We start from the raw sequence: 24,815 nt of genomic DNA, 5'->3' as shown, positions 1-24,815 counted from the left end.
CACGGGGAAGGCAAGATAAAAACCCTGAGCTGGCAATCAAGTCTAGGGCTCTCTCTTCTAAGGTTCCCCATCCCCTCACCCAGGCCAGCTCAGTCCTCAATGACTGCAGTCAACAGAAGGGTTAGCCACTCAGGAAAGACTGCTCTCCAAATTCCCAAAGCAAAAGTGAGACCCACTTGACTCAATGGTCCTGCCTTTAGGAATTTATCCCAATCATACAAATGAGATGCGTGTTTGGAGTTACATAAAAACCTGTTGTACATAACAGAAGTTGCTATGTCTAACTTTAAAAAATTGAAAACCTTTCATGTCCTACAGCAGAAAAATGGCTAAAGAAATTAGTTCAACAATTTTTAGAGCAGTCATTAAAAAAGATAATGCTCTCTGCCAGAGATAAAAGATATAAAAAGATATACGCAATAAATGAGAAGAGTTGCAATCTTTTTTAAGATTTTATTTATTTGTTTGACAGAGAGGCAGCGAGAGAGGAAACACAAGCAGGGGGAGTGGGAGAGTGAGAAGCAGGCTCCCTGCTGAGCAGAGTCCCATGTGGGGCTTGATCCCAGGACCCTGGGACCATTACCTGAGCCGAAGGCAGACACTGAACAACTGAGCTACCTAGGCACCCCTGCAATCCTATTTTTATAAAGCAAATAAAAAACGTACATTTAGGAGCACCTGGGTGGCTCAGTAAGCTGAGCACCAATTCTTGGTTTCAGCTCAGGTCATGATCTCAGAGTTGTGAGCCTCACATGCTTAGCGAAGTCTCCTTGAGATTCTCTCTCCCTCTCCCTCTGCCCTTCCCCCTGCTTGCTCAAGTTCTTTCAACTATTTTTTAAAAGCCCCATGTATATGCACATACACACTAGTAGGACATCTAGAAGGCCATATAACCAAATATTAGCAGGAGTAAAGTAGTATGTTAACAGTGATTTAATTCTGTTTGGAATTTTCCGGTCATTTCAACAAAGACATGGGCTTTTTATAAAAAGAAGTAACTCTAAAGGGTCTGGTCCCTTCTACACCTACACTTATTTTCCAAACACACGTCTGAAGAACAAGGGTTTCTGAACCTTGCCACCCCCAGAGATCCATGGGAAAAGGTACATCCTAGGGCTCTGCTCACCCACTTCTCTCCAATCACCTTGACTCCATTGTTGGCCAACCATGCCAAGGCAAGAGCTGCCCCCAGTCCCTGAGCAAAGAAATCTCCCTAGTTGGCCTCAAAAGGAATTTTTTACCCTTTGAACAGACCCATGTTCTCTTAATGAGTAGAAAGAGCCCGTGACTACTGTGAGGCCGCAGTATTACTTTTTTTTTTTTTTTAAAGATTTTATTTATTTATTTGCGAGACAGTGAGAGAGAGCATGAGCGAGGAGAAGGTCAGAGAGAGAAGACGACTCCCCCGTGGAGCTGGGAGCCCGATGTGGGACTCAATCCCAGGACTCCGGGATCATGACCTGAGCTGAAGGCAGTCCTCCAACCAACTGAGCCACCCAGGCATCCGTTGGCCACAGTATCTTTGACTTTCAAACCCTACCGGAGCCACTGCCCCTCAAGATACCCCACAGACCTTGAGAGCTGGAGCTGTGGAACCCAGCCCATAGCCTCTTCCATCATCGGTGCCAGACAGGGGAAACCCAGAAAATCTCTCAGTCCCAAGAGGATGAAGCTTGTAGAACCAGGGAGCTACTATGCACCAACTTTCTTGCCAATCCTGGGTGGCTCCAAGAAGCTTACCACCACCCAGTTCCTCAACTGGGCTGCTGCTTGAAGCCAGGACTTGGCAGAAACAGCTGGTACAGGATTATCTCCCTTGACTACACCTGAGTTATGGCAGTCATCACTTCTCCAAGGACCCATGCTCCAGCCCCCAAAACACTCCCTGCATGCTATCAGGACAAGAGCAGGCCAAGGGCCTGCAACTTCAAGTTCATTAACCATGAGCAGGAGAAGAGAATGAGGCTCAGAGAGCAAGGTGTTCCTGGAGACTTTCCTTGAAAAGGTGAGGAGAAGTTCTTTAGGTCACTGTTTCTTCTATTTTCTTAAAATTTTCTTAAAATTGGGAGGAGTCCTATCCTGTGATCACCCTGCCTGACATTTCACCCACCAAGATCACAAAAGGACATGTAATGTACTGAAAGTTGGGGCTTCAATTAATGGGAGAGCCATCTTGCCATTATAAGACCACAGTGAATCCCTATTTCCCTCACCAACCCCAAGATGACTTGAGAAAATATGGCTGATCTGGACATACACATGTGCAGTTTGTTGAAAAAGCCCCATGCCCAGCTAGCCCCCTGTTGCCCCCAGGACCCATAGTGCCCTGTTCTTGTTCTGCTCACAGATAGAACTTTAGACTGCCTCTACTCTAAGGAAGAACAAAGTCTCCTAGAGACATAAGGGTGCACTAGGGAGAGAGAACTACTTCTGCCGTTATGTAAAATTCCTAGATCTCGGGACGCCTGGGTGGCTCAGTTGGTTAAGCAGCTGCCTTCGGCTCAGGTCATGATCCTAGCATCCTGGGATCGAGTCCCACGTCGTCGGGCTCCTTGCTCGGCAGGGAGCCTGCTTCTCCCTCTGCCTCTGCCTGCTATTCTGTCTGCCTGTGCTCTCTCTCCGCCCCCCCTCTCTGATAAATAAATAAAATCTTTAAAAAAAAAAAAAAAATTCCTAGATCTGTTAAAATCCTGTGGGGGCCTAGGAGAAGCCGGGAAGGCTCGAATGCACTGATGTCAGGCCCTGTGGGAGACTAGAAAAAAAGACTAGACTTTCTGATTTCAATTACACATCCCTTTCTGGGTCCCCATCCTCCTCACCCCCCAGCATCCTCCCTCACCAGGCAACCAACCAACACACTCTTCAGCTCCACAATATATACAGGGCTTGGCATCTGAAATGGCTCCCAATGAAAACCAATCCTTTGCGCAGGTGCCAGTCCCCACGTCCAGTATCATCCCAGCCAAAACAGGGAATAAGCCCCCTCCTCCTGCCTCTGTGTTCTCACACTTGGGCCAGCTGCCACTGACCCAAGCCCAGCTCAGGAAACACTAAATTCGCCACCCTGCACCTGGACAAGAAAACATTCATAGAAGGTTAGAGCAGCAAAAAGGACTATGGTTCTAATCCCTTCTGTCTGCAGATAGGGAACCGAGCCCTGAAGGTGCCTCCCTAGGAACAGCCAGGATGAGAGCCAGAAGTCCCAACCCTCTTTGTTCAAGTGCTCTTTGGGCTGGCCATGAACCCCAGGTGTCCACCGGTAGGGTCAAAACTCCTTCCTGGCGCCATCTTAGAGCACTTTTGGTGTTTCCTGATAAATGGAGTTACTGAAGACAGAGAGAGGTTCTTAGGTACTGGAGGTACAAGTGTGGTGCGGCGGGCCCTGCTTGAGGCCCACCGTTCTACAGGAGCAGGATGGCAGAAAGGGGCTGCAGGAGGACCTTCCTCCTTGATAAAGGCAAGTCAGGAGCTAACAGGTAGCTGGAAAAGGAGAAAAGCCACTTTCTGTCCCATAGGACCATCCTCAGCAAAGAAGTAGGTTAATGATTCTAGTTCCAGGGGGTGAAGGGGCTTCCTAAATATACACCTGCATTTGGGTCTTAAATGAAGCCCACCAAAGCCTCTCCTCTACGTCTGGTTGTGGTCGTCGGGGTGGAACACCAGGAGACTTCGTGAACCTGGATCTGCATGGCCAACTCACCATTTTCATTCAGGTTACTGAGAGCGGCAGGCAGCAGGGGAGCTAAACCACCACAGCTAATGTGGGATAGCAGGGAATGAGGTGGGCAGAAGTGGGTGCCGAGGGTGGGGGTGGGGGGGCGGACAGAGGGCAGCTTCCCTGCAAAGTGGAGCGGCTGACTGTGTAACACCCCGAGATTCGCTCTCTCAGCCTCAACTGCCGCCCCTTCATTCAAACAGTGGAGGAGAGCAGACAGCCCATCGTAACTACACGGATTTATTATCTACTACACATTCTCTGCCCCCGGAGAACCCCTCTGAACTTGAGTTTCCTCATCTCTAAGACTGAAGTCCTGATTATCTCACAGCACAACCGTGAGGGTTCCCTGAACAGAACAGGAGAGGGCCCAGCACACAGCAAATGCAAAATACTTCAATTCAGATTCACACACAAAGTTTACTACTTCTAAGTAATCTTCATCCTCATCATTAACAAGGAAAAAACAATCTCTCAACATGAAAAGAATCAGACTGTGTGGAGAAAAACTCCTCAGGATCAACCGGCTCCATTCCCTGATTCAGATTACAAACACCCGCCCCGTTCCCGCCAACTCCAGCCTGGCCCTTCTTCCGGACCCGCCCTGCATAGACAGGCTGGGCTCCAGGGCAGGTTTCCCCAGGAAAGAGGAAAGAAAGAGGGGGAAATTCACCACAGGTCCCTGGGGGAGACTTTGGCATAAGCCCCTGCCACGCCAGAGGAAGGAAGAGCACAGGGAAGGCTTGGAGTTCTGACTTCAATTACAAATCCCTTTCTGGGTCCCCTCCCCACCAGCCTCAATTTTTTACATAGCATGGGAGGAAGAGAGCCTGGCCCCCAGCAGTATCTCTCAGCCTAAAACGGGACCAAACCCATAAACACCTGGTACAAAGCCAGATAAAACAAACACACACATTTTCTATACTGTCTTGTTCTAGAAAAATCCTAATACTACCGACCCTTTGCAATAAAAGCAACCCAGAGAGGCCAGATCCAGGAGACCTCGAGAGCGAAGGCTTGGTCTCCCAGTGAGAGACTAGAGGCTTTGGGGGAGAAGGCACAAGGGTGAGTCGAACTCAACAGGTCATGGTAAAAAGAACTGGTAAGAGGGAGAAGCTAGAAATGAAACTGGGGGACCAAACGTGGATAAAAGGTGAGACCAGGCGGGCCGGATGGGAGAGACACTACAGGCCTGAGTGGGTGGCCAGAGAGTTCAGCCTCAGTGCCAGCAGAACGGACAAGACCTAATGTTTATGTTGGGGCTGGCACCACTGCCTGAAGATTGGCATCTGAAAAGGGTGTTTACCCGGACTGGCAAGAACTTCTACTTGGGGGAACAGGAGAATTTATTAGGTTAAAGAAGGGGCTGCATTACCCGAGTTCACACTCATCCACCTGTGGACCTTCATCTGGCCATTAGGTCATTCTTCCTGGGGAGCCCTCTCAGACCCTCCACTCAAGTGCCTCTGCTCCATGCTTTCCCAGCACTATAGCCCTCACTCCCTGATTACGTGGCTCCTTGAGTGCCACATAATCAGTAATCCCAGTGTCTAACTCAGGGCCCGGGAACATCTGTTGAATGAATGAGTTCACAAACCCATCTCCTCCATGATTTTATACCGAAGAAAAGAGGCTTTGCTTTCCAAGTGCTAATTCCCAAGGCTACAGTCTCACCCTCCCACCTTTAGTCAGAGCTCTCCCCAGGCAGAGAAACAAGAAACCTAGGCACTGCTGGCTTCCAGAAGAACCCCACACCCAGGGGCGCCTGGGTGGCTCAGTGGTTTGGGCTGCTGCCTTCGGCTCAGGTCATGATCTCAGGGTCCTGGGATCGAGCCCCGCATCGGGCTCTCTGCTCCACAGGAAGCCTGCTTCCCTCTTTCTCTCTCTCTCTCTCTGCCTGCCTCTCTGCCTACTTGTGATCTCTGTCTGTCAAATAAATAAATAAAATCTAAAAAAAAAAAAAAAAAAATTCATTCAATTAAATAAAAAATAATTAAGAACCCCACACCCAGCCATGCCGGGGAGCGGGCACTACCTCCCCTCCTGCCCAAGCCTGACCTTCCTCAAATGAATGGAAAGGTAGTAACATGAGGTCTAGAGGTATGAGGGGAGAGAAGGCAAGCCCTAGACCACTGAGATTTCTCATGCAAGCAATCAGCTGTGGTCAGAATAGTAACAAGTGCTTATGAAATGCAGTGAGCCTTTACTAGATACCATGCATTGCTGGAACACTAGCTAGTTTCTCTAATTGGTCTCATTTTACAAATGAGAAAACCAAGGCACAGGGCAGAAAGATTTGCCCAAGATCACAAGCAACAAGCAGGACGACAGGATTCGCCGACAGGATTTGATGCCAAGCAGTCTGACGCTAAAACCTGTGCTCTCAACCACTAGGAGCACAGTCCCAGTTCCCTGCTCACTGTGGCCAACAGGGCAGGCCCTCAGTGGCAGGGATGTGGCGTTATCATTCTACACACTGGGGAAAACCAAGGCTCACTGCAGGAAAACCTAAGGTCACAGAGCAGGGCAAGTCACAATCCCATGACGGGACGCCAACAACCTGACAATCCCTCTCTCCCTACAAAGAGACAGGCAAGGGAAAGTGCCACGACGCACCCAGCTGAAGTCCCTATTTCTGGCACCCCAGCAGCCCTGGTGCAGAAAGAGGCACAGCTTCCAGCCCAATTCCCAGTTCTTCCACTCCTGCCTCTGCTCCAATGTAATGAGGTTCTGGCGGTTGGGGGTTTCCAGCTAACATGGATTCTGCCCCCACCTATAGCCTCCCAATATGGGGAAGGCCATTACTATCTGCATACGCTGCAGCCTGGGACCGTGAATGCAGAAGGCAGCAAAGGCAGCTAAGAAGAAGGTGAGGCAGAAGAGTCTGGGTGACATCGCCCACCTGTGCTCATCCCTCCTATGCCAGCCCAGGGGCAGAGTCTGAAAATCTGGTATATTCTCAGCTATCACCCACCCCGGAGACTGGGGTAGGGTCACAGAGGAGTTTGGTGACCACAAGCCTCTCTGCTAGGGTCAGTCTCCACTGACCCTAACAGACCTTAGGCAGAAACCTTCCAGAGTAAAAAGGATGCTGAGCTAACTTCCTCCCCCCTGCTCACCAATTCTTGCTGCTGCCATTGCCACCACTCCTCAGAGACAGACCTCTCTCTGCCCAGCCCTCCCATCCTGACTCCACCAGACCTGTGGATGAAACAGAGAAAGGGGCTGGAGGGCATCCCTGTGTGGAGGTCTGCGGGTATGGGGAGCCTTCAGAACATCAGACCATTCTGAGGCTTGGCTCAAAGGAAGCTGCCAGCCACAGTCTGTGCCCCTTGGCCTGGGAGGAGGGGCAGGGCCACTGGGCTCCAGTCACATGGAGCTGCCCGGCCTGGCCCAGGCCCATCCTCAATGGACTATCTTTAGCCTGTGGTGACCAAGCGGCCTGGCGCCCCCATTCTCCCTGACCAGACATGGATAAGGCTGGCACTAGCCCCTGAAGTCCTACCCACAAGCTAACTAATAAACATCACAGCTGCGACACACAAGCACTGAGCGCCAGCACCCTAACCTGGCCTTGCTGAAGAGCACATTTGGTTCTAGGTTCAAAGAGCTAGACCTAGCACCCTGTTGACTGGGTGCTAGTCTAAGTTGCTTTGGAGGTGTGACTTTACTAAGCTGCCTCAAAAAGACACTACTATTCCAGTTGCTCAGAAAGCAAAATGGCCTAGTATATATTCCAGATGACATTACTCACAGACCTCAGCATTAATTTCAGATTTCTTCCAAGGAAGTCTTTTCTGCGAGTGCCCAATGTAAGGAGCAACCCAACTAGGAACTCTGGAGAAAATTCTAATTCAGTCTGTAACTTGGGGTCTTCAGAGCCACCCCCAGAAATGACTGCAACTTTATCTCAACCCCACTCATCACTTACTGAGGCCGTATTACATCCTTGCAAGGTGCCAAAGTTCCCCTCTCTCTTGTTTTTTCTAAGATTATATTCATTTACTTGACAGAGAGAGAGGGGGGCAGGCAGACAAGGAGGAGCGGGCTCCCCGCTAAGCTGGGATCATGACCTGAGCCAAAGGCAGACACTTAACCAACTGTGACCAAGGCGCCCCTCAGATGCCAAAGTTCTTTACATACAGCAGCTCATTTGTTTTTCACAACCACTCAGGAGGTAGGGTTGGGATGATTCCCAGATCACAGATGAGGACACTAAGGCTGAGAGGCTAAATGACTTGTCCAAGCTCAGCAGGCTACCAGGTTCCAGAGTGGGAGAGAAATCCTCATACAGACTGACCCCCTGGGCCTTGTCAGCCTGTGACACACCTTTTGTGGACAGTGACCACCAACCACATGGGTAGGGATCTTTTCTACCTTGCCTGCAGGCCTGTGTAATAACCCGAGACTGCAGCACCTACATGGCAGGCCCACAGTCAACATTCTACTCAATGAAGGAATATACCTAAGTATGGGTGCTTCTCAAAGAACTCCCAAAGCGTTCTCTTCTGGGAGGAAAGGTGAATGACCCCTCTGCATCACGACTGGGAGAGCACAGTGGTACGGTCCGGCACCAGCAACCCCTGTGGAGTCTAGACCTCTGTTCTGTTCTCAGATTTGGAATCAGTGAGCTTTAACCCAAACCAGTTTGTGGAAAAGACAGGACAAGAGACGGTAATGCAGCCAAAAAAACACAGCACAAAAACACAGCACATGAACCTCCCAGACGTTCAGCCTCCAGGCCTTAGGCCGTAGCAGAAATCCCAAGGCGGGCTGGCAGCCTTGGCAAGCCGGGAGGCACATGTACCAGCTAAGGGGGCAGCAGAAGCACCTGCTCAGAAGGAGCCAAGCTCTCCCCTCCAACGACCTGGTGTTGCCAGGGCTTCTGAGTTTTCCCAGAAAAGAAGAAAAATAAAGTAGAATTTCCTGCTTTATAAATACTGCTAAACAGTTCACCTTAAAAAAAAAATCGTCTACAAGCCAAATTCTACTTCCGGGCTCCCGCATGCTCTCCTAAGCCCTGGATTTCAGGAGCTACCCATCTCGGGAAGGTTCTGAGGCACAAGCGATGCTCTGCTGCCTGCCTGACTCCATCATCCTGATGTGGGAGGCTACTAACCTGAAAGCTGATTTTCCCGTCCCTAGTGCTCACCCACCACCTCAGGTAATACAAATTCATTTTTTAGAAAGATTTTGAGAGAAGAGAGAGTGAGCTTGTGCACTAGCAGGGGAAAGGCAGAGGGAGAGGGAGAAGCAGACTCCCAGCTAAGCAGGGAGCCCGAAGTGGGGCTCAATCCCAGGATCCTGGGATCATGACCTGAACTGAAGGCAGATACTTATGCAACTGAGCCACCCAGGCACTCTTCATTTTATTGTCTTAACCTAATTCTCTGCTTCAAGTGGCTTCTCAGCCTCCCCCGTCCCAATTACTTCAATGATCACTTTTATTGGAACCGAGAGGCTCTGAGACCCAGTCAAGACCAGAAGGCATCTCCTTGTACAGACAGGAAGTGAGCCCAGGAGGGGCCAGGCCATGCCCACAGTGGCCAGTGAATTGTTGTGGAGCTGCCGCTGAATACCCAGCTCCTGCCCCCAAGTCCAGAGCTCTCCCAGCTGGTAGGGAAGCCAGTTTCCTGCCGAAACAGACTATGCTCTATGCACCGGACACCCACTCATGGGAAGGGGGCAAGGGCATGCGTGGGGGCTGGAGGGCAGGCTTAGGAACCCAAGCGTTAGAGGAACTGCCCCTGTTTTTCAGAAAACAACTTCTCACATGGAACTGGAACACAAGACAGAGGAGGAGTGCTCTTGTAGAAGTGGATCTAGGAGGCAGAGGTCATTTCTACCTCCAACTTTTTCCTTCACACCTCCCCAGGGCTCCCTCTGCAAGACAGGATGCAGGCAGACAGGACTGATCCCTCATCCGTGTGGCGAGGTAGGGCAAGAGGCACCCCCGCCAGTCCTCAGTTTCCTGCTCTCTGAGATCACGGAGCCCTAACAGCTCCAGCCCTGCAGGCTGGGTATACCAGGCAAAGCGCAACTCCACGGCAGTGGAAGAGACCTGCCAGGAATCCTGGAAGCGGATGGCAAGCTGGAGTTCTTGGCTAAGGACTAGTTATCCCAACCCAGGTCAGCCGGTCAGCCCTTGCTTCCCAGAAGCAGCTGATCTGTCTCTTTTGAGGATTTCGGACTGGGGGCCCCTTCAGTGCCACATGCTCCACCCTGCTGGGAAAGAGCAGAGCCCTGGGAAGCCATGGGTGAAGAGAGGGGGGCTGCATCACGGGCAGACTTCCCACCACTGCTCAGATGTCCTCGAGCCACTGGCAGGTCCCTTCCCCTTCAGCAAATGAAGAAGGTGTCTACGCTCTACCCAAACCCCAAAGCATCACCAACGTACTAGACTGGGTCTACCCAAAGCCGTTCTAGCCATCAGTTGGCATCAAGTAAGAGAACCCACAAGGCCAGGGGGCACGGTCAGATCTGACTAACCTTTCATGCACTTGTAACTTGATAGGCATTAACCACGCCATACAAGAATGAGGGCCAAACAAGCAGGTCTGAGATGGAGGCAAAAAGGCAATTTATATGGGAGATCCCAGAGCCAGACAGGATCTCTAACTGTGAGGTTTATGACAGCTGGTAGCTCACACATTTAACAGCTTAAATGAGGTCCTCATTAAACACACAATGCATGCTATTTTTTTTTTCTCTCTTTGAGGTAATTCTTCTATCTATGTGGTGCCTTAAAAAAAAGTGAATGGATTATGGTTGCCAGATTAAAAAAAAAAAATCTCAGAACGTACCTGATTATATTTGAAATTCAGATGATCAGCAAGTAATCTCTCAGAGTAAGTATGTCCTGTGCAATATTTGGGACACTTTATACTAAAAAATCATGCACCATTTATCTGAAATTCAAATTTAATTGGGAGACTTATATTTTTACTTATTTTTACTTGCTAAATCTGGCCACCAGGGGAAGGAAAGACCAGGAAAGAAGGACTACTGCCCCATGTTCCAGGACAGTAGGGGTGGTGAGCAAAGCCCTCGGCTGGGAGTCAGGGGATGGGAGGCCAGCACCAATGCAGGTGCAAGAGCCCTTGCTGTGTGAGCTTCAGGTGAATTCCTATCTGGGGGTCTTCAGTCCCTCCATTCAGAGGCCTATGGTTAGGATGGACAGGATCCTGTCATCTGCAGTCCTTCCAAGCCTAACATCCTTTGACTTTTATTCCTACATTCACTGATCACCCTAACTACAACTATAGATGAAGCTAGCTTCCCAAGGGGAAAAAGCTACCATCAAAACCACTACTACAAAGGATATCAGTTCTAAGATTTCATTTTTTAAAAGATTTTATTTATTTATCTGAGAGAGAGATAGCATAAGCACAGGGAGGGGCAGGCAGAGGTAGAGGGAGAAGCAGGCCCTCCGGCTGAGCAGGGAGCGCGTAGTGGACTCCATCCCAGGACCCTTGGGATCATGACCTGAGCCAAAGGCAGACACTTAACAGACTGAGCCACCCAGGCACCCCCTCCCTTTTTAAAGATTTTGTTTACTAGCTAATTCTAACGCAGGTCTTCTCTGGACACATTTAGGAGTTATTTTATTGAACGCAGAGTTTTAATTGTTAAATTCTCATACAGGTTACCCAGAACTCAACACTGCATCTAACATTTTAAAATCATGGCTGCACTTCTTAAACTGGTAGTGGGTACATGGGTCTCATTTTTATATTTTATATATTTTTTAAAGATTTTGTTTACTTGAGGAGTGAGAGAGAGAAGAAGCAGGGGTAGGAGTAGAGAGAGAGGGAGAAACAGATTCCTAAAGCAGGGTTCAACCCGAGAACTCTGGGATCATGAGCTAGACCAAAGGCAAACACTTAACTGAGCCACCCAGGTGCCCCTATTTTATATTAATTAAAATTAATAATAATACATCTACTTTTTCATAATTAAATTTAACATAGATTAAAATTAAAACATTTAATAATTCTACATTTATGTTCTTTTTAAAAAGTATGTTGAATAATTTTTCTAAAAATATTTTAAGTAATCTCTCTACACCCAATGTGGGGCTTGAACTCACAACCCTGAGATCAAGAGTCACATACTCTGACTTGGCAGAGCTGTTCTGATGGATGTGTATCCCAAGCCCCCTCCCTCTTTACCTTCTGCTCAGCCAGAAAAGCCTGTATGAAAAGCCCTCACGTCACAGCTGTGGAAACTGGGACCAGGGAGCTAGCAGGCTTGCAACACCACTTGGTGGAGAGGGAAGGCTTGGTTTAAATGCACATTCCTGGATTCCCTCGAGCTCCAGGAATCAGTCTGAGGAAGACAGAGCTTGGGCATCTACAGTTTTAGCAAGCTTCCTATGTAATACGGGTGCCAGTTAATGTTTGAGAACTGAGCTGCCTGGGAACGAGAGTGCTGGGAAGGAAGCCCAGTCTCTGACCCTCCGACCAGGGTCTCCCGTCTGCAGACAGGAATGAACAGGCTCACCACAGCAGGACGTAGCACACGAGTTCATTACACACACAAACAGCAGCCACAGAGGGATGCACAAGGAGCACAACCCCTCCATTTACCCACAATCTCTAGCATTGGGAACCAAGACTCATCAGGCCAAGAAGCCATGGGCTCAATGTCTTGACAGACGTTGAGGTCACAAAGGATCAGTCTGGGCTGGGCTTGGTATGGCTGTGCCAGAAGGAGAAGAATGAAGGCTCTTTAAAGGAACTGTTGCCTGCCTCCCTCCTTCACAGCCAAATAATCTCCACTCTCTTAGGCTAAGCCTGTTCCTTGCTCGTCCAGTGGTCCCAACGTCTGGGTCCGCTACACAATAACGGCTGCCACTTACTAAGCTTTCACACGCAAGCTTCTGGCTGCAGGTTTTCTGTGCATCATGTCTCCTGATCCTCACAACAGTGGAACTCAATCCCGGTTTCAGAGGCTAAGTGGCTAGCCAAGGTCACGTGAGAAGACATCTGACCCTAAGGATACGAAATCCCAGGCTACCTGAGGACTCTTCTGGCAGTGCAGGAGACAAACATTAGGTTCCTCAAGTCCCCAAAGGGCTCCAGCTCACGTGCGCAGGCTGAACAAGGGACTGAGGCCACCAGCGCCAGAATCCGCTTCTCTGAGCCTATTAGCCTACTTACCTGCCATCAGGTGGGGATGCCATCACACAGTATAAGGGAAGAAGGGCAAAGCACCGTCAGGAATCAAAGCACTGTTTAGTGAAAGGCAATGCTCTAAGGCCACCTGCAACCCAAAGGCCTGAGCTCCAGCCAGCACCAAGCCCAGGAGGATTTTGCCGCCTCCAGCAGATCAGAAAGGAAAGGATGGAAGAAGGGAAAGGGAGGTGGAGAAAACAGGGACTTTGTACAGGCCCCGCTCTGGGGCACAGAAGAAAGCTGAACAAAGCATACACCACCACCCATTCAGGTAAACTCTCCTTCGCCCTGCTGACCAGGACTAATGAACTTGTAAGACACTTCCTCACCCATCACTGGGTCAAAGTCTCCAACAGTCTGAGGAAGGGCAGACGTGGTTCTCCCCCTATCACAGAACAAGAACTGAGAAAAAGAGCGCCCTGACTTGTGCTAAGAATATCAACTTGTTTTTTGAGGTCCCTGTCCTGGGTTCCCACCACCCTACCATGACACCTGACCACGGGTAACGGGGCTATGGAGGGACCTGCGTGCCAGGCACTGGGGAAGCAGTGGTGAGTGAGACAGTCCCTGTCCTCTGAGGGCTCACTTCATACAAGGGCTTTAATCTTAACCTCCACATGTGACTGCTTCACCTCCACTGCGTGCGATGTAGTAAATGGGCTCAACATCTGCTGTGGGCATCCCGTTTGCAGTGACTGAAAAATGCTCTTCTCAACAACAAGGTAACACACACTACCGACTGTGGACACAGAAATTAGGTAACACGGCCAAGGGTCCAGCCCATGAAGCTAGTAGCGGATGCTGGCAGCAGACATGGGCGCCGCAGGGTCAATGCTCTTTCCCTCCAAAAGCTGCTATGTCCCTACCTCAGAAAAGATCTACAAAAACCCTTAGGCCTGGGCTCTTCTGGAGGCATTAAGCCAAGTCCCAGGAAGAACAAAATGCAGAAACACAAGTGAGAATTATGGGACAGGTGCCTCTGTGGGAAGAGCACTGTGCTAAGAGTCAGGAAAACTGCCTACCTCCCCCCAGCATCATCATGGTGCAATGGGTAAGTGCCTGGGCTCCAACACCTGTTCCCCCTTGGTGACTCTGGTTTCTGTAAATGGGAACAGTTTCTAACCTAATGGGACTATAAGGACTAACTGAGCTGCTATTTGTGAAGTGCTCAGAAAAACACCTAGCACACAGTAAGCACCAAACACTTGTTAGCTACTATCTTGGAACTTTTTTTTTTAAGATTTTATTTATTTATTTGACAGAGAGAGAGATCACAAGCAGGCAGAGAGGCAGGCAGAGAGGAGGAAGCAGGCTCCCAGCTGAGCAAAGCCTGATGTGGGGCTTGATCCCAGGACCCTGGGATCATGACCTGAGCCGACAGCAGAGGCTTTAACCCACTGAGCCACCCAGGTGCCTCTATCTTGGAACTTCAGAGGCCATCTCTGTGTATCCGAGCAGGCTTCATCCCTAGTTTGTCCCATTACAAAGCATGCCTGTACAGCTTTATTTTTCATAAAGGAATTCCTCTATGAATTCAGTAAAAGTCGCTGCAGAATCAATCTTCTGTAGAAGGGCCACTGGCAAATATTTCCACACACCTCCAAGCTCAGTTTCTAAGTGAGCCTCCTATTAGGTACTTAGTCCTGGAAGCTTGCGAAGTGCCTCCAGTCTTCCCAGAATCATGTGTTGGGCTCTATCTTAAAGAGCTCACCAGGGGCGCCTGGGCGGCTCAGTGGGTTAAGCCACTGCCTTCGGCTCAGGTCATGATCTCGGGGTCCTGGGATCAAGTCCCGCATGGGGCTCTCTGCTCAGCAGGGGGCCTGCTTCCCTTCCTCTCTCTCTGCCTGCCTCTCTGCCTGTTTGTGATCTCTCTCTGTCAAATAAATAAATAAAATCTTAAAAAAAAAAATAAAAAAAAAATAAAAATAAATAAAAAAGAGCTCACCAGCAGGGCAGAGTATAAGGGTGGACCTGTTTCTAGGAAATGTAAAGCATTTCTGGGCAACACCTCCTGGCCTTCTGAGGGCTCCAGGTGGGTCATCGGCTGGCCCACCTGGTGGGAGGGAAGAGAGCCGAAGGCTCAATGCCTGGAGGAGCAGTAATGACCGCACGCAGATTGGTCTTGGGGACTGGTGCTGCCAGACCTAGTCCTCTTCTCATCTATGCTCCTGTAGCTCCTGCCACACAAAGGGGGCTCCCATTTTTCTTTCCTTGAAAGAAGAAAGCAGAATGAAAAGAGACCAAGCACAGGCATCATGATTCCCTTAGTGCCATGTGGGAGACTCTGGCCAAGAGATGGCCTCAGTTTTCTATAAAATGAGAAGTAACCTGATGGCTTCCAAAGTCCCTTTGGATTCTGGCCTTCCTTGAGGATCTCCAAAGTGCTGCCACCTCTGAAGGGCAGTGGCAGGATGACGCAAATCAGGGGTTGGGACTGAGAAAGCCTAGAATGGCAAAGAACATTCTAGAGCAACTCCAAGCCCAGCAGCAAAAGGGGGAACTTGAGTAGCCTCTCCACTCCAAGCCAGCAGTCTAGCATTCCCAGGCGGTGGCTGCCCTTGTGCTCCTGCCCCATGCCTGGCAGGAGGGCCTCCAGCTCAGTGGACAAACTGCTGTGCTCACTGCTTCTGGAAAGATGGGTGGAGTCGAGTATCTTTTTTTAAAAAAGTGTTTCTAGAGCTACTACTGAGCCCTTAGTATGAACTCTGTGCTAAGTGCCACCCGCCCTTGCAATATCTTACTTAATAGGAAGACAGATACTTATCTTTTCTTTATTAGTTGTTGATTTAAAGGAGAAAAAAAAAAACAGACTGGCCTCACAAGTTTTTAACTCTGACCCTGGGCAGGTCCCTTAATCACCATAAGACTATGGAAAAGGAATTTCTCCTTAAGAGGGGGCCAACTACCACCCCCTGAAAGGCACTTATGAGATACAAATAAAGAAATGTTCTGTACAGTCTTCTAAAACCTTAAGGGTGATCCCAAAGGCAGTACCAACTCTTACAATCCAAGAGTTGAATAAGAGTTGCTGAGTAAGACTAGACCCTAGATAAACTGATGGATGATGGCTTCAAATCCTTGGCTTTGGAAGGTGCCACCCTGGACAGTATCCTTCACCTCAGGGCAACAGAGCTCCCAAAAGAATGCAGACCAAGTCACCTCCTCATCCACTGGAGCAGGCTGCACCCAGCCTGTGCAGACTTGGCTCAACATTCCCAGGTGCCACGGTAATGGGGGAGGAGGCTGGCTTCCCTGGATCTATCTACCCAGTCTTCCAAACCTCAATCATCAGTATGCCAGTTCCCTTTACCTGAGGGCTAATCCAAGGTCTGCTACTTGTCCCCAGCTGTCCTACAAAGGGGCAGGGGTAGCCAGAAGCATGTGATCTACTTAGAAAGGAACCCCATCTTACAGTCTGAAAAACTGAAGCACAATTTTGTGTGTATGGGGGGGCAGGGATTGAAATCAGGCTCCTACAAATCTCAGAGCTGCCAGAGAATGAGGTACTTGCCGCAGAAGGGGCCTGGTGTGAAGCACACACATCCCTGCAATAGCACTGGGCGGGGGAGGGGGGCGGTGGTTCTTGACAAAAAGATCTTTAGAGATTTCTAAGTCTGAACCCCTTCCAGGTCAAACCACGTCTCTTTCTGCATCCACTATGACCTAGCTTGTCTCCTCCATGGGGCATGTACTATAGGGCTTGGGGAACCCCGGAACAAACCTAAGTGAAAGTCTCTGCCCCCTCCCCACCGCACTGATTTTCCTTCTGTTCTCTGGCTAGTTGCAAACCAAGCAGTAAGCTCTTGGAGGGCCAATTAAGTGTGGTGGAAAGAGCACTAACCTGGGGATCTGCGTGCTTGGGTTTTAAGTTTTAAACCTTGCACCCCTGTTCGGCAGCCTTGGTCAGTAGCCTCCCCTATAAGGGGACTGCTTCATTCAGCACAGTGCATGGTTTGTGGGCATGTGCACGTGGTGTATGTGAATTCTGGACTGGGCTCAGTGGGCTTGGGTCCACTCCAGGTGCCTGCAGGGCGGCAGTGGAGGGGGGAAGCTTCAGGGGCAGCAGAGCTAGGCTGTGTGCGGTGACACAGAACTGGCCAGCTCCTTAACCCTTATCAAGAAAATGCTACCTTCCTTACCAAGAGTTGCTCTGAGGATTATAAGCAGGTAAATGCCCTTTAAAGCTTATGTTTCTAAATGTTAGGAGGGGAGATGGGACATAGGTTATGAGATATTATGATCCTACTTTTTTTTAAAAGCAGATACACACACACACACATACTCACAGGCAACAAAAAAAAAAGTATAGAAATGTGCTGTCCAACGGTCACTAGCCACATGTGGATGCTGAGCACTTGTAATGTGAGTAGTCCAAACCAAGACATGTTTTAAGTGTAAAAGACACACCAAATTTTGAAGACTTAGCACAAAGAATATATTTCACTAACAATTTTGATGTTGATTGTAGTTGAAATGATACTCTTTTGATTATCCTGGGTTACATCATTTTAATTGATTTCACCTATCTTCACTTTTTTAAAACTATGGCTACTGAAAAATTTAAAATTATACACATAGCTTGTGTTGTATTTCTATTACGCAACACTAGTCTAAAAGGATGTGGTTGCTTAGTAGTGTTGATGGTGGTTGGTGGACATTTTTCTACAATGAATTGGTGTTGTTTAAGTAAGTTGAAAAGATTTCCCCTTTGAAAAGAAGTTAAAGTCCCAATACCTAACAGTATTTTCCTCTGAGAAGAGCCAGAGAGCCTCCCTGAGCCTGCAGAGAGCCACCCCCCACCCCCACGACTGGCCCTAAGGCCACGCCTGAGAAACCACAAGGTCAGCACAGCCCTTTTCCAGAGGGCTGCAAGCGGCCTGACAGAGCTGAAGAGGAACATCTCTGGGGGAAGAGAGAGATGATCAGAAGTTCCAGGACCTAGTTCATGCCCACTAAAGGTGGTCAAGGAACAGACGTAGGAAATCCAGGCTGCGGCACGAGGGTTCTGTAGATTCTGAAAATTTGTATGGGTCCACTCTCTTCCAGAAAGGTTTCCAGGTAGGGTACATATACATCTGTGGTCTGGAAGAATGCACAGCTAGATGGCAAGTACTGCACCAACTCTTGAGTCAGCATGCCAGGTGCTGCAATCCCAGCTCCTCAATAAATGCTGCGTACAGGGCGCCTGGGTGGCTCAGTGGGTTAAAGCTTCCGCCTTCAGCTCAGGTCATGATCCCAGGGTCCTGGGATAGAGCCCCACAGGCTCTCTGCTCAACAGGGAGCCTGCTTCCTCCTCTCTCTCTGCCTGCCTCTCTGCCCACTTGTGGTCTCTGTCAAATAAATAAATAAAATCTTAAAAAAAAAAAAAAGCTGCGTACACTTAAGCAAATTACTGAACCTCTCTGAACATTTCTATTTTCTCATCCATAAAACAAGGATTAGAAGATTGTAGCCAGATCCCACAGGGGTTTTGTGAAAATGAACCTAGATAATGAATGAGATGGTATGGTGGCTCAGTTTGATAATCATGTCAGAAGTGGACGGTCTGGGGCAGTCTGACCTGGCCCCTTGAGACATGTGTCCTCAAGGCAAGCTAACCATGAGGCAGATTCTAGGACACCTGGCTATGCCCAGGGACATGATAAAGGCACATAGTGATAGACGAGCAATGTGTTCATAAGCACACACCCAATCCCTTCTTACAAGTTGTGAGAAATGAAGGTTCAGCCAGGAGAATGGAGAGAGCAAGGCTAGAAACAGAACTTGGATCCACAGATTTCAGCTTGCTCTGACCCCACCCTGAAGATCTTACCTGGAATTAAAAAGCCCCAGCGCCAGGAGAGTATTGCTGTTTCCCAGCTAGGCGGCTTCCCTTCGCCTATCTCAGGTTCCAGGTCCCAGGGTAGAGGTGGAGGGAGAGTGTGGCAAATAGCATGGGGGGCACCAGGAGCTGGGGCTGGGATGGTGGGGCCTGGAGGATGGGGAATGAGCCCCAGCCCCAGGCCTCCAGGCTATTTACCCACACTCTCCCTCCACCTCCACCCTGGGACACGGAGTCTGAGAGGCTCCCAGTCTGAGAGGCTTACCAGGAACCCAGGTGAAACAGCTGCCTGCCTCAGACCATCCTCTTCTTATTTATGGGCACCATACAACAATGATTTGGCTTCTGGACAAACAAGAGGAAGTAAGAAACAGCAACCAGAACACTTACTCTTTAAGTGGCCTAGTCTCAAAGGAAAACTATAAGGTAAAAAAATCAGGCCCAGTCACCATGCCATCGTCCACTCCTTTCCATCTCTTCCCTAGCTACTGTACAAGTCTCCAAGGGCTCTCCCTGCCCCTGTCCATTCTGCAAAGGACAAAGTAACCCTCAAGCAGAAATCTTATCACACTACCTCTCTCAGCGCCTTCAGAGCAGAATCCAAACTCCCTAGGCTGGCCTCCCAGGGCCTCTTGCTTCTGAGTTTTGAGGGCCCTCACCTCTCATCCTCACAGCCTCTTGATCTGTTCCTTGCCTAGTACTTGCTGTTCCTCCAGGCAAGAATACTCACCACCATACTCCTTATCAGTCTCACCTTGGCTCATCCTTGGAGGTCTTCCTGGACAGTGTTTTAAGCTGTCCCCAGCCACATATTCCCACCTCTCTAGCACACTGCCTTACTTTCTTTTACAGCACTTAACCATGATTGGCAGCCACCATGTTGTATTAAAGATGGCTGCAAGCTGGCCTTCCTCCCACTGAAAGGGAGGGCCCATGACCCCTCCCCTTCATCTCAGCAGGGTCTGTGGCCTCTTATCATCACATGGTGGTGAAAGTGATTATGTGCTAGTGCTCAGACCCAGACCTTAGAATACTGACAGCATCTAGTTCTCGTCTCTTAAAAAGCTTCGTCAGGGAGCACTAAACTACTGTGCAGTAAGTCCTACCACTCTGAAACCACCAGGCTGGAGAGGGCACCTGAAGGCACTCAAGTTCCAGCTGAACTCAGCCTTCCACCCACCCCTGCCAAAGTACCAAAAATGTTAGTGAAGCCTGGTGGGCCCTCCAGACCAGAACACCAGCTACACCCATCACTGCCATACAGAAAGACTCACCTGGCTGAAGCTTATCCTAATCCACACCCACACACAAATCAGTGAACAAATAGTTGGGGTTTTTTATGTTACTAAGTTTGGGGTGATTGGTTAGGCAGCAAGAGATAGCAAGAACTACCCTGTTGGTTTACTGTGTCTCCCCACTAGAAGGTAAACTATGAAGGCAGCCCTCCTCTGTCTTGTTCCCATCAGTACTCCCATGGTCTAACACTCAGTAGGTTACTCAAGTATGTTAAATGAAGGATTTTCACTTTGCTGGTAGCCAAGTTAGTTCCTTTCACACAAAAGGGCAGGCTCCAGCCCTGGTGCTCCTCCTGATTAGCCTGTGAACTCTAAGCACTCAGTCTCTTGAGATGGGCCAGCTTCCCTTCCAGTGAGCTGGCTGACACTTTGACCCTGGCCTCCACAAGACACAGGTTCTAAATCTCAGAGCCAGAAGCAGGGGGTGCTCTCAGCAACAACCCAGCACAGCCAGGTACAGAATGGCAGAATCTTCTCAATGACACTTCTGTCAAGAGACGGGCCACCACTGTTTATACACTGTGACGGCTACTCATAACCTTCTGCGGCAGCTCATTTTAGCCCAACATTTTCCAGAAGCCTAAGCCAGAAGAGCTCATGCCTAGGTAGAAGAATCCCAAAGCCTTGGGCAAGCTCTCAAGTGTAACCCTAAAACCAGGCCAGTCGGGTGGGGGAAAGCAATTCCCCTTAGATGGAATCTTTCTCAATCTAATGTAATCTTCACCTCCAATTTGATGTATCAAACTTTACCCCAGCAGGAAAGGACCTTGAAAGATCTTCTGGCTTAACCATTTTCATTTACAGAGAGGAAAAGGAAACCCAAACAGACTCAGTAAATTGCCCAAAGTGTCTTAGCAAGTGAGCCAAACAGCTGGGACTAGAAGGCTGGTCTCCAGTTTCCTGCTCAGAGTTCTTCTCCATCCTACCCCTACCACAGGGCTTACACCAACAGCGATGTGAGGAGCAGGCCAGCCTTGGGGAAGCTTCTCTCCAGTGTTTCTTCCCCCAGAGAGAATTCAATGCTCCAATGACACAGGACCTAGTCAGGAGCTTTCTCCTTTTCAGCTGAGAACTAGTAACACCTGCCTCAACCACCCTCACACCTAGTGTTGGAAATGAAGGGGCCTGAGAGAGACCAAAGATGCCATACCCATTTCAAAGAGGAGGGGAACAAAGGCTCAGTGGGACCTAACACAAGCCAGTTTTCCCATCCCTTCACTCCCAGATAGCTTTCTATCACGGTACTGGGGTCTTGGGACCACAATGCCCAGTCCTATCAGGTCTCCCCGTGTGTAAGGAGTTCCCCTAGAGACTCCCAATTCCTGCCATAGGCCTTTCCCCCACTCCTCTCCCAAACTCCTCCCATGAGGATGCTCTCAGCTTGCAGGCTGGACAGACTGCTGCCAGTCTCTGCTTTGTATGATCAAACACACGAAGTCTGGGCCCAGGTGACGCACGCTGGTGTCCCAGTCTAAAGTGGGGCGGGTACTGCCACTGGATAGCACTCATCAGCACGGGTCAAAAACTGAGTCCTCAAGAACACAGATTCAGTGTGGCCAGGTCTTCTCATTTTTTTCTCTAACAGCTTTACTGATATCATTCACATACCATGCTATTTATCCATTCAAAGTACAAAATTCAATGGGTTTTGCTTGTTTATCTGGGGTTTTTCTATGTATCGAGTCTGCCCTCTTAAAAATAAGCTGCAAATTTCTGGGTTTTCAGATTTTAAAATATAGGTGATTACTCTAAATTGTGTTTTTTTAATTTTTTTTTTATAAATATATAACGTATTATTGGCCCCAGGGGTACAGGTCTGTGAATCGCCAGATTTACATACTTCACAGCATTCACCATAGCACATACCCTCCCCATGCTTTAAATTGTTTTTAAACTGAAGGCCAATCAAAACCCATCAGTCGGTTCAAACTTTCGGTTCAAACTTTAAAAAAGGGAGGGGCGCACTTGGGTGACTCAGTTGGGCGTATGACTCTTGATTTCCCCTCAGGTCATGATGTTGGGGTCGCGGGACCAGGCCCCATGTCAGGCTTCATGCTCAGTGTGGAGTCAGCTTGTCCCTGTCCCTCTGCTCTTCCCCCACTCCCACTCGTGTTCTTGCTCTAAAATAGATGAATAAGGGGCACCTGGGTGGCTCAATGGGTTAAGCCTCTGCCTTCGGCTCAGGTCGTGATCCCAGGGTCCTGGGATCGAGCCCCGCATCTGGCTCTCTGCTCAGCGGGGAGCCTGCTTCCTCCTCTCTCTCTCTCTGCCTGCCTCTCTGCCTACTTGTGCTCTCTGTCTGTCAAATAAATAAATAAAATCTTTTTTAAAAATAAATAAATAATAAAATAGATGAATAACAACAAAAAAAAAAAAAAAAAAAACACGCAAAAAACCTGTCAGTCAGCTGGAATGGGCCTCAGGATGTAAGATGAGGAATACTATTTCGGGACTTCTCCCTTTTAGAATGTAAGCCCCATCATGACAGCCCCTAAATTGTCTATCCCTGAATTTCAGGGACTGGCACCTACAAGTACTCAAAAATTTCTAAATGAACAAATCTGGGCAACTACTTTTGCAAATCTGCAGCTGCAGGCCCCTGGAACACATCACCAACCAACCTGTTTAAGTATTATCACCACATCAAGAAATTCAGTACACCTCATCAACAGCTGAATGCATCTGGGGACACTGCTGAAAGTTACTTCTTGACCTTCTAACACCGCCCACCCCCACCCCCCGCCCATCTGCATTCAGAGCTTTACCCAATAGGGACACAGGAAGCAGGTCTATTCAAACACTGTATTTCAGAACATTTCCACCCACCCCAAGCTTTGATTCTTTGGACAAAATAATCCTAGTTCCTTCAACCATTCCCTCCTCACAGAAAGGTGCAAGCATCCCTGTGAGCTGCTCTGTGTTCCTGATTTCCTGTCTCCCTCCCACATTCCCTATCGGCAGCATCTGGCTGCCCACACCCAAGAACCTTGCTCTTACCACGTCTAAACTCTACCCCTACATTCAGCTCCACAAGGGGCAAAACCCAAACCAGGCTGTTCTATACACATAATAGGTATCTCTTTCTCAGGCTGCTGTTAATACATATACACAGAACAGGAAAAGCAAAGACCTCCACTCCCCCCAAACCAACCCAAAGCTGTAGAAAGACATCAAAGATGGAGTAGCACCGGAGTCCATTTCTAACTGACACAACTACCGAACAGGACTGAATAGAAGGGATCGAGATGCAGAGGATCCAGGAAGAGACAAGAAAGGCTGGCTTTGGCACCTGACCTCTGTTAGCACATGAAGACACAGGTCAAAACCAAGCCCTTGACACTCTCAAACTCTCACTTCTTATTGAGAGCTCCAGCTGAGCTCTCGTGTTCATCCCCCTCATTTTCAACAGGGCCTCCAGCGTGTGAGTACCCTAGATAGAACACATCACATTCACTGAAGCCTAGACATTACCAACCTGTCCAAGGGCACTCGGTTGCTAAGCGGCTGGCATGACCTCAAACTATGCTCGACTGACTCCCAAGTTCCTGATCAACCACCCCATCTACCTCTTCCTCCAGAGGTGGAGTGAAAACAGAACTGGGGTGGGAGCCAAGATGACTGGGTTCAAGTCTTGGCATTCCTTTCAACTGTGACCCTGGGCAACTCCCCATTTCTTTTCGAGGCCTGAAACACATAACCTGTAAACAAGGGGTTTAGATTCAGTGACCTCTGGGGTCCCTTCCAGCGCTGTATACGTCTTCCGCTCAAAAAGAAGGGAGCGGTGCCTGGGTGGCGCAGTTGGTTGAGCTGAGTGTTCACTTCTGGTTTCAGCTCAGGTTGTGATCTCAGGGTCGTGGGATCGAACCCCACGGTGGCTCCGCAATCAGCATGGACTGCACTTAAGACTCTCTCTCTCTCTGCCCCTCTGCTATCCACTTTCTAAAATAAATAAATATTAAAAAAAAAAAAAAAGGGAAAGAGCACAGCAATCAGGACAGAGCTGAGCTGCCAACTGGGCACTGGGCTGGGTGAGCCTGATGAGAGTCCCAAGTTCTCAGGGACACCTGATAGCAGTCTATCCATGGGCAAATGCAGACCCATCACACTCCCCTCAAGAGTCAAACAAGCTGAAGTAAGCTGAGGGGAGGCGGCTCTGATGGAAGGGAACCTTGTGCACACGGCTATCTGTGGAAAAGCCTACAGAGCCAAGCTGCAGAATGGTTGACAAGAGGCAGCCCGCTGAGCCTAGCAAGTTCTGCCACAGGGGTGCCTCCCTGCTGGAGGTGGGAGTTGCCACACCAGCCCACTGGCCAGCTTGTCCCCTGCTACTACTTCCAGGGCTTCCTCTTCTTCGTGCCTGTGCTGCTGCATCAGGGTGAAGCACGCTGGTGGTTCCAAGCTCCAGCGTGAACTCAGCTGAGGCCAGTCCATCAGAAACTGCTTCTTCCGGCAACTGAGCCGCATTCCAGCTAATGTGGCCTTCTGAAAGGTCAGAGAAATCCCATAAACTGGAGCCACTCCCTATGCCTAAAGGATGACAGCTGATAATTGCCCAACACTTCAGCAATGACTTGGAAATCTGCTCCCTTTTGTAATCTGGAAAGTTTGCCCCAAAGGATCAGACAGGAAACCCCAAACCATCTACTCTTAAGAGGTTCTCACATGGCCAAAATAATCTTTCAAAAGAAAAAAAATCTGACCACGCCACTCTCTCATTTAAAATCTTTAATGGCTTCCCTCTGCCTTCAGTTAAAAAATCACAGTTTATCTAAGTCATCTACACTACAGCCACAAGGAATTTACTTAAT

General features: G+C 49.1%; 1 protein-coding gene across 3 annotated transcripts in view; it reads right to left on the bottom strand.

Annotated features, from left to right (window-relative positions):
- LARP1 (La ribonucleoprotein 1, translational regulator) overlaps positions 1-24,815 on the bottom strand; it is a 57,277-nt gene that overhangs the window by 23,046 nt on the left and 9,416 nt on the right. The gene's annotated exons all lie outside the window — the stretch shown is intronic.

The sequence above is a fragment of the Mustela nigripes genome, chromosome 12, assembly GCF_022355385.1.
Source record: "Mustela nigripes isolate SB6536 chromosome 12, MUSNIG.SB6536, whole genome shotgun sequence".
Taxonomy (NCBI): domain Eukaryota; kingdom Metazoa; phylum Chordata; class Mammalia; order Carnivora; family Mustelidae; genus Mustela; species Mustela nigripes.
The sequence above is the reverse complement of the archived record's forward strand: the minus strand, read 5'-3'. Positions and strand labels throughout refer to the sequence as shown.